The sequence below is a fragment of the Pristiophorus japonicus genome, chromosome 1 (assembly GCF_044704955.1).
Source record: "Pristiophorus japonicus isolate sPriJap1 chromosome 1, sPriJap1.hap1, whole genome shotgun sequence".
In the NCBI taxonomy this organism is placed as follows: Eukaryota; Metazoa; Chordata; class Chondrichthyes; family Pristiophoridae; genus Pristiophorus; species Pristiophorus japonicus.
The window spans coordinates 29,491,827-29,504,807 of record NC_091977.1 but is presented as its reverse complement, the minus strand read 5'-3'; positions in this window follow the sequence as shown (position 1 = coordinate 29,504,807).

Below are 12,981 nucleotides of genomic sequence, written 5' to 3'. Positions count from 1 at the left end.
TCTGGTTCACTAATGTCCTTTAAGGAAAGAAACCTGCCGTCCTTACCCGGTCTGGACTATATGTGACTCCAGACCCACAGCAATGTGGTTGACTCTTAAATGCCTTCTGAAATGGCCTAGCAAGCCATTCAAGAACGTGGCTCATCGCCACCTTCTCAAGGGCAATTAGGGATGGGCAATAAATGCCGACCTTGCCAGTGACACCCACATCCCATGAATGAGTAAAAAAAAAACATTGAGCTAATACTCTCTGGAGTTTAGAAGAATGCGAGGTGATGTAATTGAAACATACAAGATTCTGAGGGGGATTGACGGGGCAGATACTGAGAGGTTGTTTCCACTGGCTGGCGTGTCTAGAACTGGGGGCCACAGTCTCAGGATAAGGGGTCGGCCACTTAAGACTGAGATGAGGAGAAATTTCTTCATTCAGAGAGTTGTGAATCTTTGGAATTCTCTGCCCCACAGAACTATTAGTCCAGGCCTCTGGATTATTGGTCCAGTAACATAACCACAACACTACCATATCCATGCAACCCAAATACAAGTGAACTGCTTCTCATACAACACTTCTACTTCTCTGAGCTACAAATAAATATACCCTTCTGCCCAACATAATCGCTGATATATGTTTATCCCAAATGGATATCAGCCTGGGCTGATAACCCACAGAGCCGCTAACAGTGTAAGAAAAACAGATTACAATTATGCACTTGCAGGTGAAAAAAATATAGAGGAATGTGATAAAAGTTCAAGAATGATGTCAGGAAAAGAAAACATCTTCAAGTAAGAGCGATCAAAACGAGGAGTAGTCACCAAGGTAGGGTAATGGAGTTATCCAAAAGGCAGTTCAATGCTGTGATGGGCAGGGATTGGAAGTTCTATAGAAGGATAAGCTTGATGGCTTGAATGCCTGCTTCATCTCTATTTACCTTTGTGAAATTTCAAGTTCTTACACAACTGTCACTCCAGTCTATTTAATTTGTTTCAATTATAAATTCATATTCACGGGACTCTTCCAGTTCATTAAGCAAATTGCAACAGACATATTAAAGTGGCATAATTGAAGGAAGAGTATGACTACTCCTTATCCCCAATGTTAATGAGATCCATTTCTCAAGACCGATTTATCTGTGATACTATCTTAAAATGGAAGGATATTGATCTCTCGCTTAGCTGGCATTTGGAAGCTTGAATGCATCTGGAGACGATAATGAATTGCACTTAACATAAAGATTAGCCTACAAAGGCTTCTGCCTGTCACTGTTTCATGATAGCAGTGGGCTATATACTCTCATGAAAGCCTGGTTATATTTCTATGCAATCAGCTGTTGCTGAATTGTTCTTGGTATTGTGTGCACTAATTCCATCCCTAATCAGGACATCTATATTTCCACAAAGTAATATCTCTCATTCAAACTCTCTAATAGCAAGAGATTCATTGGGCCAGGAACCAATTGCCCATCAGTGACCACTTGGCTCAGTTGGTAGCATCAGTGCGTCTTGAACAGAAGCTTATCCCCGACAACTCTCCCAGATCTCTGCGCTCTTCTGGCCTCTTGCGCATCCGTGCTTTCCTTTGCTCCACCACTGTCAGCCGTGCCTTCAGCTGCCTGGGTCCTAAGCTCTGGAATTCCCTCCCTAAACCTCTCCATCACTTTTTCCTCCTTTAAGTCACTCCTTAAAATCTACCTCTTTGTCCGAGCTTTTGGGCGCCTGTCCAAATATTACTTTATGTGGCTCGGAGTTAAATTTTGCTTTGATATCGTTCCTGTGAAGTGCCTTGGGATGTTTCTCTACATTAAAGGTGCTATATAAATTTAAGTTGTTGTTGTTGACTATAATCACAGGGATTTGAATTCATAACCTAGGGTGATACTTTAGTGCAGTACTGAGGGAATGCCGCACTCGTGGACATGCTGTGCTTTGGGTGATTACACTGAGGCCCTGTCTACATCTTCACATGCCATGATGCAGAGAACAGGGAGTTGGTTTGGACAACATTCGTCTCTCAACCAATATCACCAACATTAGATTGTCTGGTAATTCATCTCATTGCTGTTTGTGGGACTTTGCTGTAAGCAAAATGGCTGCTTGGTTTACCTGCATAGCAACAGTGACTACTATTCAAAAATTAATCCATTTTATGCAAAGCACTTTGGGATATGATATGGGCCATAACAAATGACAACAACTTGTATTTATACAGATTGGACCTCTCTGGACTGCTACCCTCGAGACCTGACCGGTGCCCGGACAGAGAATTTTCCAAACCACGGGAGATCACGCTTACACTTGTCGACAGCACGCGGGTTTCTGTGTGTGTGTGTGTGCGCATGCTGGCAGCCTGTGGGCGGCTTCCTCAGCCAATCGCCGCACACACTCACTGACTGACAGGCGCTCCAGCCAATCGCAGAACACACTCACTGACTGACAGCGGCTTCAGCCAATCGCCGAACACACTCACTGACTGACAGCCACTGCAGCCGATCGCTAAACACACTCACTGACTAACAGTCAATCAGAACCTTTTTTTAATAAACCCTCCCCTCCCTCAGGCTCAAGTAATGCCGAACCACGGATGTTTCTGGATTAGAGAGTCCTAGATTGGAGAGGTACAACCTGAATAATGCCTTTAAGGTGGTAAAATGTCTTAAGGCGCTTCACAAGAGCATTATCAAATGAAATGTGACACTGAGCCACATAAAGAGATATTAGGACAATTGACCAAAAGCTTGGTCAAAGAGGTAGGTTTTAAGGAGCGTGTTAAAGCAGGAGAGGTAGAGAGGTGTAGAGGTATCGGAAGGAATTTCAAAGCTTAAGGCCTCGGCAGCTGAAGACAAGGCTGCCAATGGTTGAGTGATTGAAATCAGGGATAGGCAAGAGGCCAGAATTGGAAAAGCGCAGAGATCTCGAAGGGTTGTAGGGCTGGAGGAGACCACAGAGAAATGGAGGGGCAAGGCCATGGAGGGATTTGAAAACAATGATGAGAATTTTAAAATAGAGGCCTTGCCAGACTGGGAGCCAATGTTGGTCAGCGAGCAGAGGGGTGATGAGTAAACGAGTCTTGGTGTGAGATAGCATACAGACAGCAGAGTTTTGGATGAGCTCATGTTTATGTAGGGTGGAAGATGGGAGGTTTGCCAGAAGAGCGTTGGAACAATTAAATCTAGAGGTAACAAAGGCATGGATGAATTTTTACGAGGCAGATGAAAGAAAGAAAGAAATACTTGCATTTATATAGTGCCTTTCACGACCACTGGGCGTCTCAAAGTGCGTTACAGCCAATGAAGTACTTTTGAAGTGTAGTGACTGTTGTAATATAGGAAATGCGGCAGGCGATGTTACGCACAGTAAGCTCCCCCAAACAGCAGTGTGGTAATGACCAGATAATCTGTTTTGTTATGTTGATTGAGGGATAAATATTGGCCAGGCCACCGGGGATAACCTCCCTGCTCTTCTTCAAAATAGTGGCATGGGATCTTTTACGTCCAGTTGAGACTGCACTGGAGTGATTGATTTTTCATGCTCAAGACCCACAACCTTCTGACTCAGGCAAGTGTGTGCTACTCACTGAGCCACGGCTGACACATGAGCTGAGGAAGGAGGCAGCATCATTCAATGTTACAGAGTTGGAAATAGCCGGTCTTGGTGATCCAGTGGATATGTGGTCAGAAGTTCATCTCGGGGTCAAATATGACACTGAGATTGCAAGCAGCCTGGTTCAACCTCAGGTATTTACCAGGCCTCTCTCCCTCTGGAAAAGAGTAAGACGCTTGCTTCGACCGTTTCCTATGCTACCCTGCAACATAATTAAACCTAGCACTTTATTCTGCATTGAGGTTTAGTATTCTAATGAAACAATCAAATCTATATAACGCTGTGAGTGCCATCAACAGATGTCCTGCAGCATTTCGAAATTATAAAGAAACCTGCACTGATAGCTAATTATCAGACGTGTCTTCATCTTGAAATTCTTTTCCCAGGGCATATTAATTTTGAATATTTCTGAATTTTAATTTCCTGGGGAAAAACTGAATATTATATCAGCTAAAATATTAACACGGTCTCTGCTTCAATCACTAAATCAGGTCTAACTCAGCCTCACAAGCCCCCAGGGGCCGAATTCGGTACTGCCCCGTAACCGAGATGAGGCGGGACTTCCTGTGCCTGGCGCAAATGTTCCCGACCCGGTAGTGAAATTGGGGTTACCGCCCCCGAGAGGAAGTGGAATGCAATGTCGGGCGCTCCTCTTTCTCTCGGGGGGCGGAACTGCGGCGCTCGCTGCGAGTATTTTCCAGCGCTACGCGACCTCTCCCTGTAAGCGCTGTCAGGAGCGCAGGGCCCTCCCCTTCCATTAAAGGGGAGGGCACGCGGTGAATTCTGCAATGGGAAGAAGGGGCCAACAATTCACCATCGGGGGAGCGGGGTGTCGTGGCAACTGCCCGGCACAGAAGCGGAGTGCCGGGCTGCAACATCGCGGCGCGGACCCCACGAATTGGGCAAGGCAAGGTCGCGACTGGTAAGTCAGCCATTTTAGAAAAGTGAGCACCGTTGCTCCTCTTTAATTTCCGACCCTCTGCGAGCGAATCACAGCCCGGTTTGTGATCCGCAAAGCTGGCACTGGCATTGCCCGCGGCGGCCTCATGGGGCGCTACCAAAGTTTCGCTCCAGGTTGAAAATGGGTCGCTGCACATGGCGATTACATCATCTCCGCAGGTGCAGCGGCCTGGGGCACTAACGGGAGGTGCAAACTGCAAATTCCCACCCCCCCCTCATTGTTTTTTTTAAACATTAGATTATTTTGGCTACCGCATCATAATCCCAATTCTCCTACCTTTGAGAGTCTGTTCTTGGTTTCTGATCTAAGTAAACTTCAATCACTTGCTCGGGATCATGAAGAGATTACGCTGTCTGATAGCTGCTTTTAGCTACAGGGTTTATTTTGTGCCTCTGTAAGATTTTATCCTGGTCTTTGAGATAAAGGTTTTCACCAGACCTCATTTTAATTGTAAGATATCAAGCAAATCTCTTTTAAAGAAGGCAAAGAAGTAATTTTAAATGAGTAGTTATGTATCAACAGCAGTCAATTTTTCACCTTTCTTCAGTGTTGTCAGACTGACAATTCTTACCTGATCAGCATATTTAAAGAAGCACTCCACAGCTTCAGTTGGGTCCTTGCTGCCTGCTCAGTAAAGCGGGTGGGAAATCAGCGGTAAGTCACCTGGGGCATTTTCATTGTCCTCATGTCTGATTTCTGCTGGGCAAATTACGCTAAAATCCAGTGTATTTGGAACTTCAGAACAGGAAAAATAGAAAAAAGAAAGACCTGCATTTATATAGCGCCTTCCACGACCACCGGACCTCTCAAAGTGCTTTACAGCCAATGAAGTACTTTTTTGGAGTGTAGTCATCATTTTAATGTGGGAAATGCACAGCCAACTTGCACACAGCAAGCTCCCATAAGCAGCAATGTGATAATGACCAGATAATCTGTTTTTGTTATGTTGATTGAGGGATAAATATTGGCCAGGACACCGGGGATAACTCCACTATTATTCTTCAAAATAGTGCCATGGGATCTTCTATGTCCACCTGAGAGGGCAAACAGGGCCTCGGTTTAACGTCTCATCTGAAAGACGGCACCTCCAACAGTGCAGCATTCACTCAGCACTCCACTGGAGTGTCAGCCGAGATATATGTGCTCAAATTTCTGGATTGGGACACTGATCCACAACCTTCCGACCCAGTGTCCACAGCTGGAATAGAATGTTAGAATGTGGTGACAATGTGGAACTCACTAACATGGGGAATGTGTGGAAGTGAATTGCATAAATGCATTTAAAAGAGCTAACACATGAGGGAGAAAGGAATAGAAATATATGTTGATGGGATTAGATGAAGAGGTGTGAGAGAAGGCTCGTGTGGAGCATAAACATCGGCATTGATCTGTTGGGCCAAGCGGCCTCTTTCTGTGCTATAAATACTGTGTAATGGTGTTTGTAATAACATTACAGTGAGTCATTCACTTGTTTGTATGACAAATAAATAAGCGTCTCCCTGACAACGGAGGCAGAGAAATGCAGAGAACAGCACCAACCCTTGCGCATGGCCTTCTTCGACCTCACAAAGGCCTTTGACACTGTTAACCGCGACGGACTATGGAGTGTCCTCCTCCATTTCGGATCCCCCCAAAAAGTTTGTCACCATCCTCCACCTGCTCCACGACAACATGCAAGCCGTGATCCTGACCAATGGATCCACCACAGACCCATTCCACGTCCGGACCGGGGTCAAGCAGAGCTGCGTCATCGCACCAACGCTCTTGTCGATCTTCCTCGCTGCAATGCTCCATCTCATGCTCAACAAGCTCCCCGCTGGAGTGGAACTAACCGATAGAACCAGTGGGAACCTGGTCAACCTTCGTCGTCTCCAGGCTAGATCCAGGACCGTCCCATCCTCTGTCTTCGAACTACAGTACATGGACGACGCTTGCGTCGATGCACATTCAGAGGCTGAGCTCCAAGCCATCGTCCAACATCTTCACCGAGGTGTACGGAAACATGGGCCTCACACTAAACATCCAGAAGACAAAGGTCCTCCACCAACCTGACCGTGCCACACAGCTCTGCCACCCCCCAGGTCATCAAAATACAAGGCATGGCCTTGGACAACGTGGACTACATTCCATACCTTGGTTTCCTCCTATCAGCAAGGGCAGACATCGACGACGAGGTCCAACACCACCTCCAGTGTGCCAGCACAGCCTTTGGTCACCTGAGGAAGAGAGTGTTCGAGGAACAGGCCCTAAAATCTAGTACCAAGCTTATGGTCTACAAGGCTGTAGTGATACCCGCCCTCCTGTATGGCTCAGAGAAGTGGACCATATACAGCAGACACCTCAAATCATTGAAGAAATGCCACCAACGATGTCTCCACAAGATCCTGAAAATCCCCAGGGAGGATAGATACAACAACGTCAGTGTTCTCGATCAGGTCAACATCCCCAACATTGAAGCACTGACCACACTCAACCAGCTCCGTTCGGTGGGCCACATTATCTGCATGTCCGACACAAGACTCCCAAAGCAAGCGCTCTACTCGGAACTCCTACACGGCAATCGAGCCCCAGGTGGGCAGAGGAAACATTTCAAGGAGACCCTCAAAGTGTCCTTGAAGGAAGACACCAATAACTTTCAGGAAATACAAGGGGACCGAGGGTCCAGTGAGAAGGAAGAACTGAAGGAAATCCTTATTAGGCGGGAAATTGTGTTAGGGAAATTGATGGGATTGAAGGCCGATAAATCCCCAGGGCCTGATTGTATGCATACCAGAGTACTTAAGGAAGTGGCCCAAGAAATAGTGGATGCATTGGTGATCATTTTCCAACAGTCTAGCGACTCTGAATCGGTTCCTATGGACTGGAGGGTAGCTAATGTCACACCCTTTTTAAGAAAGGAAGGAGAGAGAAAACGGGTAATTATAGACCGGTTAGCCTGACATCAGTAGTGGGGAAAATGTTGGAATCAATTATTAAATATGAAATAGCAGCACATTTGGAAAGCAGTGACAGGATCGGTCCAAGTCAGCATGGATTTATGAAAGAGAAATCATGCTTGACAAATCTTCTAGAATTTTTTTGAGGATGTAACTGGTAGAGTGGACAAGGGAGAACCAGTGGATGTGGTGTATTTGGACTTTCTAAAGGCTTTTGACAAGGTCCCATGCAAGAGATTGGTGTGTAAAATTAAAGCACATGGTATTGGGGGTAATGTACTGACGTGGATAGAGAACTGGTTGGTGAACAGGAAGCAGAGAGTCAGGACAAACGGGTCCTTTTCAGAATGGCAGGCAGTGACTAGTGGGGTGCTGCAGGGCTCAGTGCTGGGACCCCAGCTATTTACAATATGCATTAATGATTTAGACAAAGGAATTGAGTGTAATATCTCCAAGTTTGCAGCTGACACTATGCTGGGTGGAGGTGTGAGCTGTGAGGCAGACACGAAGAGGCTGCAGGGTGAATTGGACAGGTTAGGTGAGTGGGCAAACGCATGGCAGATGCAGTATAATGTGGATAAATGTGAGGTTATCCACTTTGGTGTCAAAAACACGAAGGCAGAATATTATCTGAATAGCGGCAGATTAGGAAAAGGGGAGGTGCAACGAGATCTGGGTGTCATGGTACATCAGTCATTGAAAGTTGGCATGCGGGTACAGCAGGTGGTGAAGAAGGCAAATGGTATGTTGGCCTTCATAGCTAGGGGATTTGAGTATCGGAGCAGGGAGGTCTTACTGCAGTTGTACAGGGTCTTAGTGAGGCCTCACCTGGAATATTGTGTTCAGTTTTGGTCTCCTAATCTGAGGAAGGATGTTCTTGCTATTGAGGGAGTGCAGCAAAAGTTCACCAGACTGATTCCCGGGATGGCAGGACTGACATATGAGGAGAGACTGGATCGACTGGGCCTATATTCACTGGAGTTTAGAAGGATGAGAGGGGATCTCATAGAAATATATAAAATTCTGATGGGACTGGACAGGTTAGATGCAGGAAGAATGTTCCTGATGTTGGGGAAGTCCAGAACCAGGGGACATAGTCTATGGATTTAGTACTGAGATGAGGAGAAACTTCTTCACTCAGAGAGTTGTTAACCTGTGGAATTCCCTATCGCAGAGCGTTGTTGATGGCAGTTCATTGGATATATTCAAGAGGGAGTTAGATATGGCCCTTATGGCTAAAGGGATCAAGAGGTATGGAGAGAAAGCAGGAAAGGGGTTCTGAGGTGAATGATCAGCCATGATCTTTTGAATGGTGGTGCAGGCTCGAAGGACCGAATGGCCTACTCCTGCACCTATTTTCTATGTTTCTATGATTCTAAGATAAAGTGCAATATCCCCACCAGCACCTGGGAATCCCTGGCTAAAGACCGCCTTAAGTGAAGGAAAAGCATCCGGGAGGGCGCTGAGCACCTCGAGTCTCGTCGACGAGAGCATGCAGAAAACAAGTGCTGGCAGCGGAAGGAGCGTGCGGCAAACCTGACTCCCCAACCACCCTTTCCTTAAACGACTGTCTGTCCCATTTGTGACAGAGACTGTAATTACCGTACTGGACTGTAGTCACCTGAGAACTCAATTTTAGGGTGGAAACATGTCTTCCCCGATTTTGAGGGACTGCCTATGATGATGATGACGATGATATCTGACAGCTGAACTCACCTCCCAATTGTCATCCAATATTGAAATCAGTGAAATTTTCAATAATCTCAAAAATGAAATACATTCGGATGATATCTTTAGGGAATATTAGAATTTGATTATTTTCGTGCTGATTATTTAGTAGGAATCACAATGCACCTACATTCAGTTCAATGAACTGAAATGAATGTAAGAATGTTCAATGTACATTTTATTCCATTTTGTCTTAATGAAACACTCGGCCTCTGTGCTGCCTTGCCCCCGGTGCAAATTTTCTGCATGTGTGCGAATGGTTATAAAGAAACAAAATAAGGCACACGGCATTTTTCCAATGTTGTTAAAATGTCCTGAAGCACTTCGAAAGATGAATTACTTTTTGGAATGTTATGTCGGCAGACCACATCAGAAATTGCCTCATAAACAAGACGAACAGTCAGTTCATTTCACCTTTTCTTTTTGGCAGCGCTGGTTGGCCAGACACCGGGAAGAACTCCTTGTTCTACTTTTGGATAGTGCCACGGGATCTTTGATGTCCATCTGAACAGTTGGAAGATGGCACCTTAGTTGAATGTCTCGCTGAATGAATGACTCAGTGTTGCACTGTCAAGTCACTTTGAATTCTGTGCCCCAGATTATATATGTGGGAAAAGGTATCAAAATTGCAGCTTCCGTCGACGGCTAAGAATAGTGAAAATTAATCTGATCGGCAAGTGGCTGAAGCGTAGCAAAAAGCCATGTGGTTATAATATTTCTCCACAAAATGATTAATATATTGGGGGGCGGGGAGGGGAAATCAAACTTTTCATTGTTCCCCAGGATGGGATGGTGTAGGGTTGATTTCAGACAAGCCAACTCAGGTGGAAAAGTATTCCGTTGCTGAGTACACCTTTAAATCAATTCCCCCCCTCCATGTTTCCTCAATCTTTATGGTCCCTCTTTGGGCTCATTTGCAAAACACATTGCCTCTCAGCCGTGGTACTACAGATGTCACTTTCCTGTATTTATACAACCACAGAATGGTTACAGCACAGGAGGAGGTCATTTGGCTCATTGAGGCTGAAGTCCCTCATCCCTGTAAATCTTGTAAATCTTTTCTGCACCCTCTCACTACCTTCTCATCCTTCCTAAAGTGCGGTGCCCACAATTGGACACAATACTCCAGTTGAGTTTGGACCAGTGTTTTATAAATGTTCATCATAACTTCCTTGCTTTTGTACTCTATGCCTCGATTTATGAAGCCCAGGATCCCGTATGCTTTTTTAACCACTTTCTCAACCTGTCCTGCCATCTTCAACAATTTGTACATATACGCCCCCAGATCGCTCTGTTCATGCACCCCCTTTAGAATTGTACCCTTTAGTTTATATTGCCTCTCTTCGTTCTTCCCACCAAAATATATCTTTGCACTTTTCTGCGTTAAATTTCATCTGCCCATTCTACCAACTTGCCTATATCTTCTTGTAGTCTATCACTATCCCCCTCACTGTTCATTATACTTCTAAATTTTGTGTCATCTGCAAATTTTGAAATTGTGCCCTGTACACCCACATCCAGGTCATTAATATATATCAAGAAAAGCAGTGGTCCCAGTACCGACCCCTGGGGAACACCACTGTATATCTTCCTCCAATCCGAAAAACAACCGTTCACCACTACTCTCTGTTTCCTGACATTTAGCCAATTTTGTATCCATACTGCCACTATCCCATTTATTCCGTGGGCTTCTACTTCACTGGCAAGCCTATTATGTGGCACTTTATCAAATGCCTTTTTGGAAGTCCATGTACACCACATCATCCACATTGCCCTCATCAAACCTCTCTGTTACCTCATCAAAAAGTTCAATCAAGTTAGTTAAACACAATTTGCCTTTAACAAATCTGTGCTGGCTTTCCTTAATTAATCCACACTTGTCGAAGTAACTGTTAATTTTGTCCCGGATTATTGTTTCTAAAAGCTTCCTCATTACCAAGGTTAAACTATGGGCCTGTAGTTTCTGGGTTTTTCCTAACATCCTTTTTTGAACAAGTGTGTAACATTTGCAATTTTCCAGTCCTCTGACACCACCCCCATTTCTAAGAAGGATTGGAAGCTTATTGCCAGTACATCTGCAATTTCCACTCTTAACTTCCTCAGCATCCTCAGATGCATCCCAATGGTCCTGGTGACTTAACTACTTTAACTACAGCCAGCCTTTCTAGTACCTCCTCTTTGTCAATTTTTATCGCATCCAGTATCTCAACTACCTCCTCTTTGTTCTATATGTAAACCTGTAAATACCTTGTTTAACCACCAGAAGGCTCATCCCCTGGAGTCCCAAGGGATCCCACAATCCCTTGGGAGCACCTGTACTTAAGGAGGCCTCACAGGCTGGAGAGGCACTCTGGAGACCTGCAATTAAAGACTAAGGTCACACTTTACTTTGAGCTCACAGTATCTGGTCAGACTCTTTATTGGTACATAATAACTGGTGACGAAATACAATAACGAACTCCACTGCAACGATGCAGAGAACAGTGGACATCCTGGAGAAATTTTCGAGGGAGATGATTGGGAAACCTTCGTGGAGTGACTCGACCAATACTTTGTGGCCAACGAGCTGGAAGGAGAAGCGAACGCTGCCAATCAAAGGGCGATTCTCCTCACCGTTTGCGGGGCACCAAGGTATGGCCTCATAAAAAATCTGCTTGCTCCAGCGAAACCCACAGAGAAGTCATATGATGATATGTGCACACCGGTCCGGGAGCATATTAACCCGAAGGAAAGCGTTCTGATGGCGAGATACCGGATCTACACGTACAAGAGGTCTAAAGGCCAGAAAGTGGCGAACTATGTCGCCGAGCTAAGACGCCTTGCAGGACATTGCGAATTGAAGGACATTCGGAGCACATGCTCAGAGACTTCTTTGTATTTGGCATAGGCCTTGAAATAATACTTCGCAAACTTTTGACTGTAGAGAGCCCAACCTTGAGTAAGGCCATAGCGATAGCCCAGGCGTTCAACGCCACCAATGACAATACTAAGCAAATCTCTCAGCACACGAGTGCTGCTACAAATAATGTGAACAAAGTGATGTTGTTTTCGAATCGCAACGTGCAGGGCAGGCCTCACATGCCTGCAGCTGCACGTCCGCAGATGTCTCAGAGTCCACCATCAAGGGTGATGAATGCTAGCTATTAACACCTTGTTCATGGGTGATCATCGTTTCCATTCATGCTGCTTCAAAGGATACGTTTGCAAGGGCTGTGAAACGGTGGGCCATCTCCAAGGTATGTGCAGGCAAGCTGCAAACCCTGCAAATCCTGTAGCAGAGGAGGACAGACCCATGCCGGATCACGATGAACCAGAGCCTCAGACCAAGGAGGCAGAGGTATATGGGGTGCACACATTTACCACAAAGTGTCCCCCGATAATGCTGAAGGTTGAATTAAATGGACTCCCGCTGTCAATGGAGCTGGAAATGGGCGCGAGCCAGTCCATTATGAGCAAAAAGACTTTCGATAAATAGTGGTGTGGCAAGGCTTCAAGGCCAGTCCTGACTCCCATTCGCACCAAACTGAGAACTTACACAAAGGAACTGATTCCCGTAATCAGCAGTGCTACTGTAAAGGTCTTCTATGATGGAGCAATGCACAAGTTACCACTCTGGGTGGTACCGGGTGATGGCCCCTCACTGTTCGGCAGGAGCTGGCTGGGGAAGATATGCTGGAACTGGGACGACATCCAAGCGCTTTCGTCCGTCGACGGCACTTTGTGTGCCCAGGTCCTAAACAAGTTCCCCTCGCTGTTCGA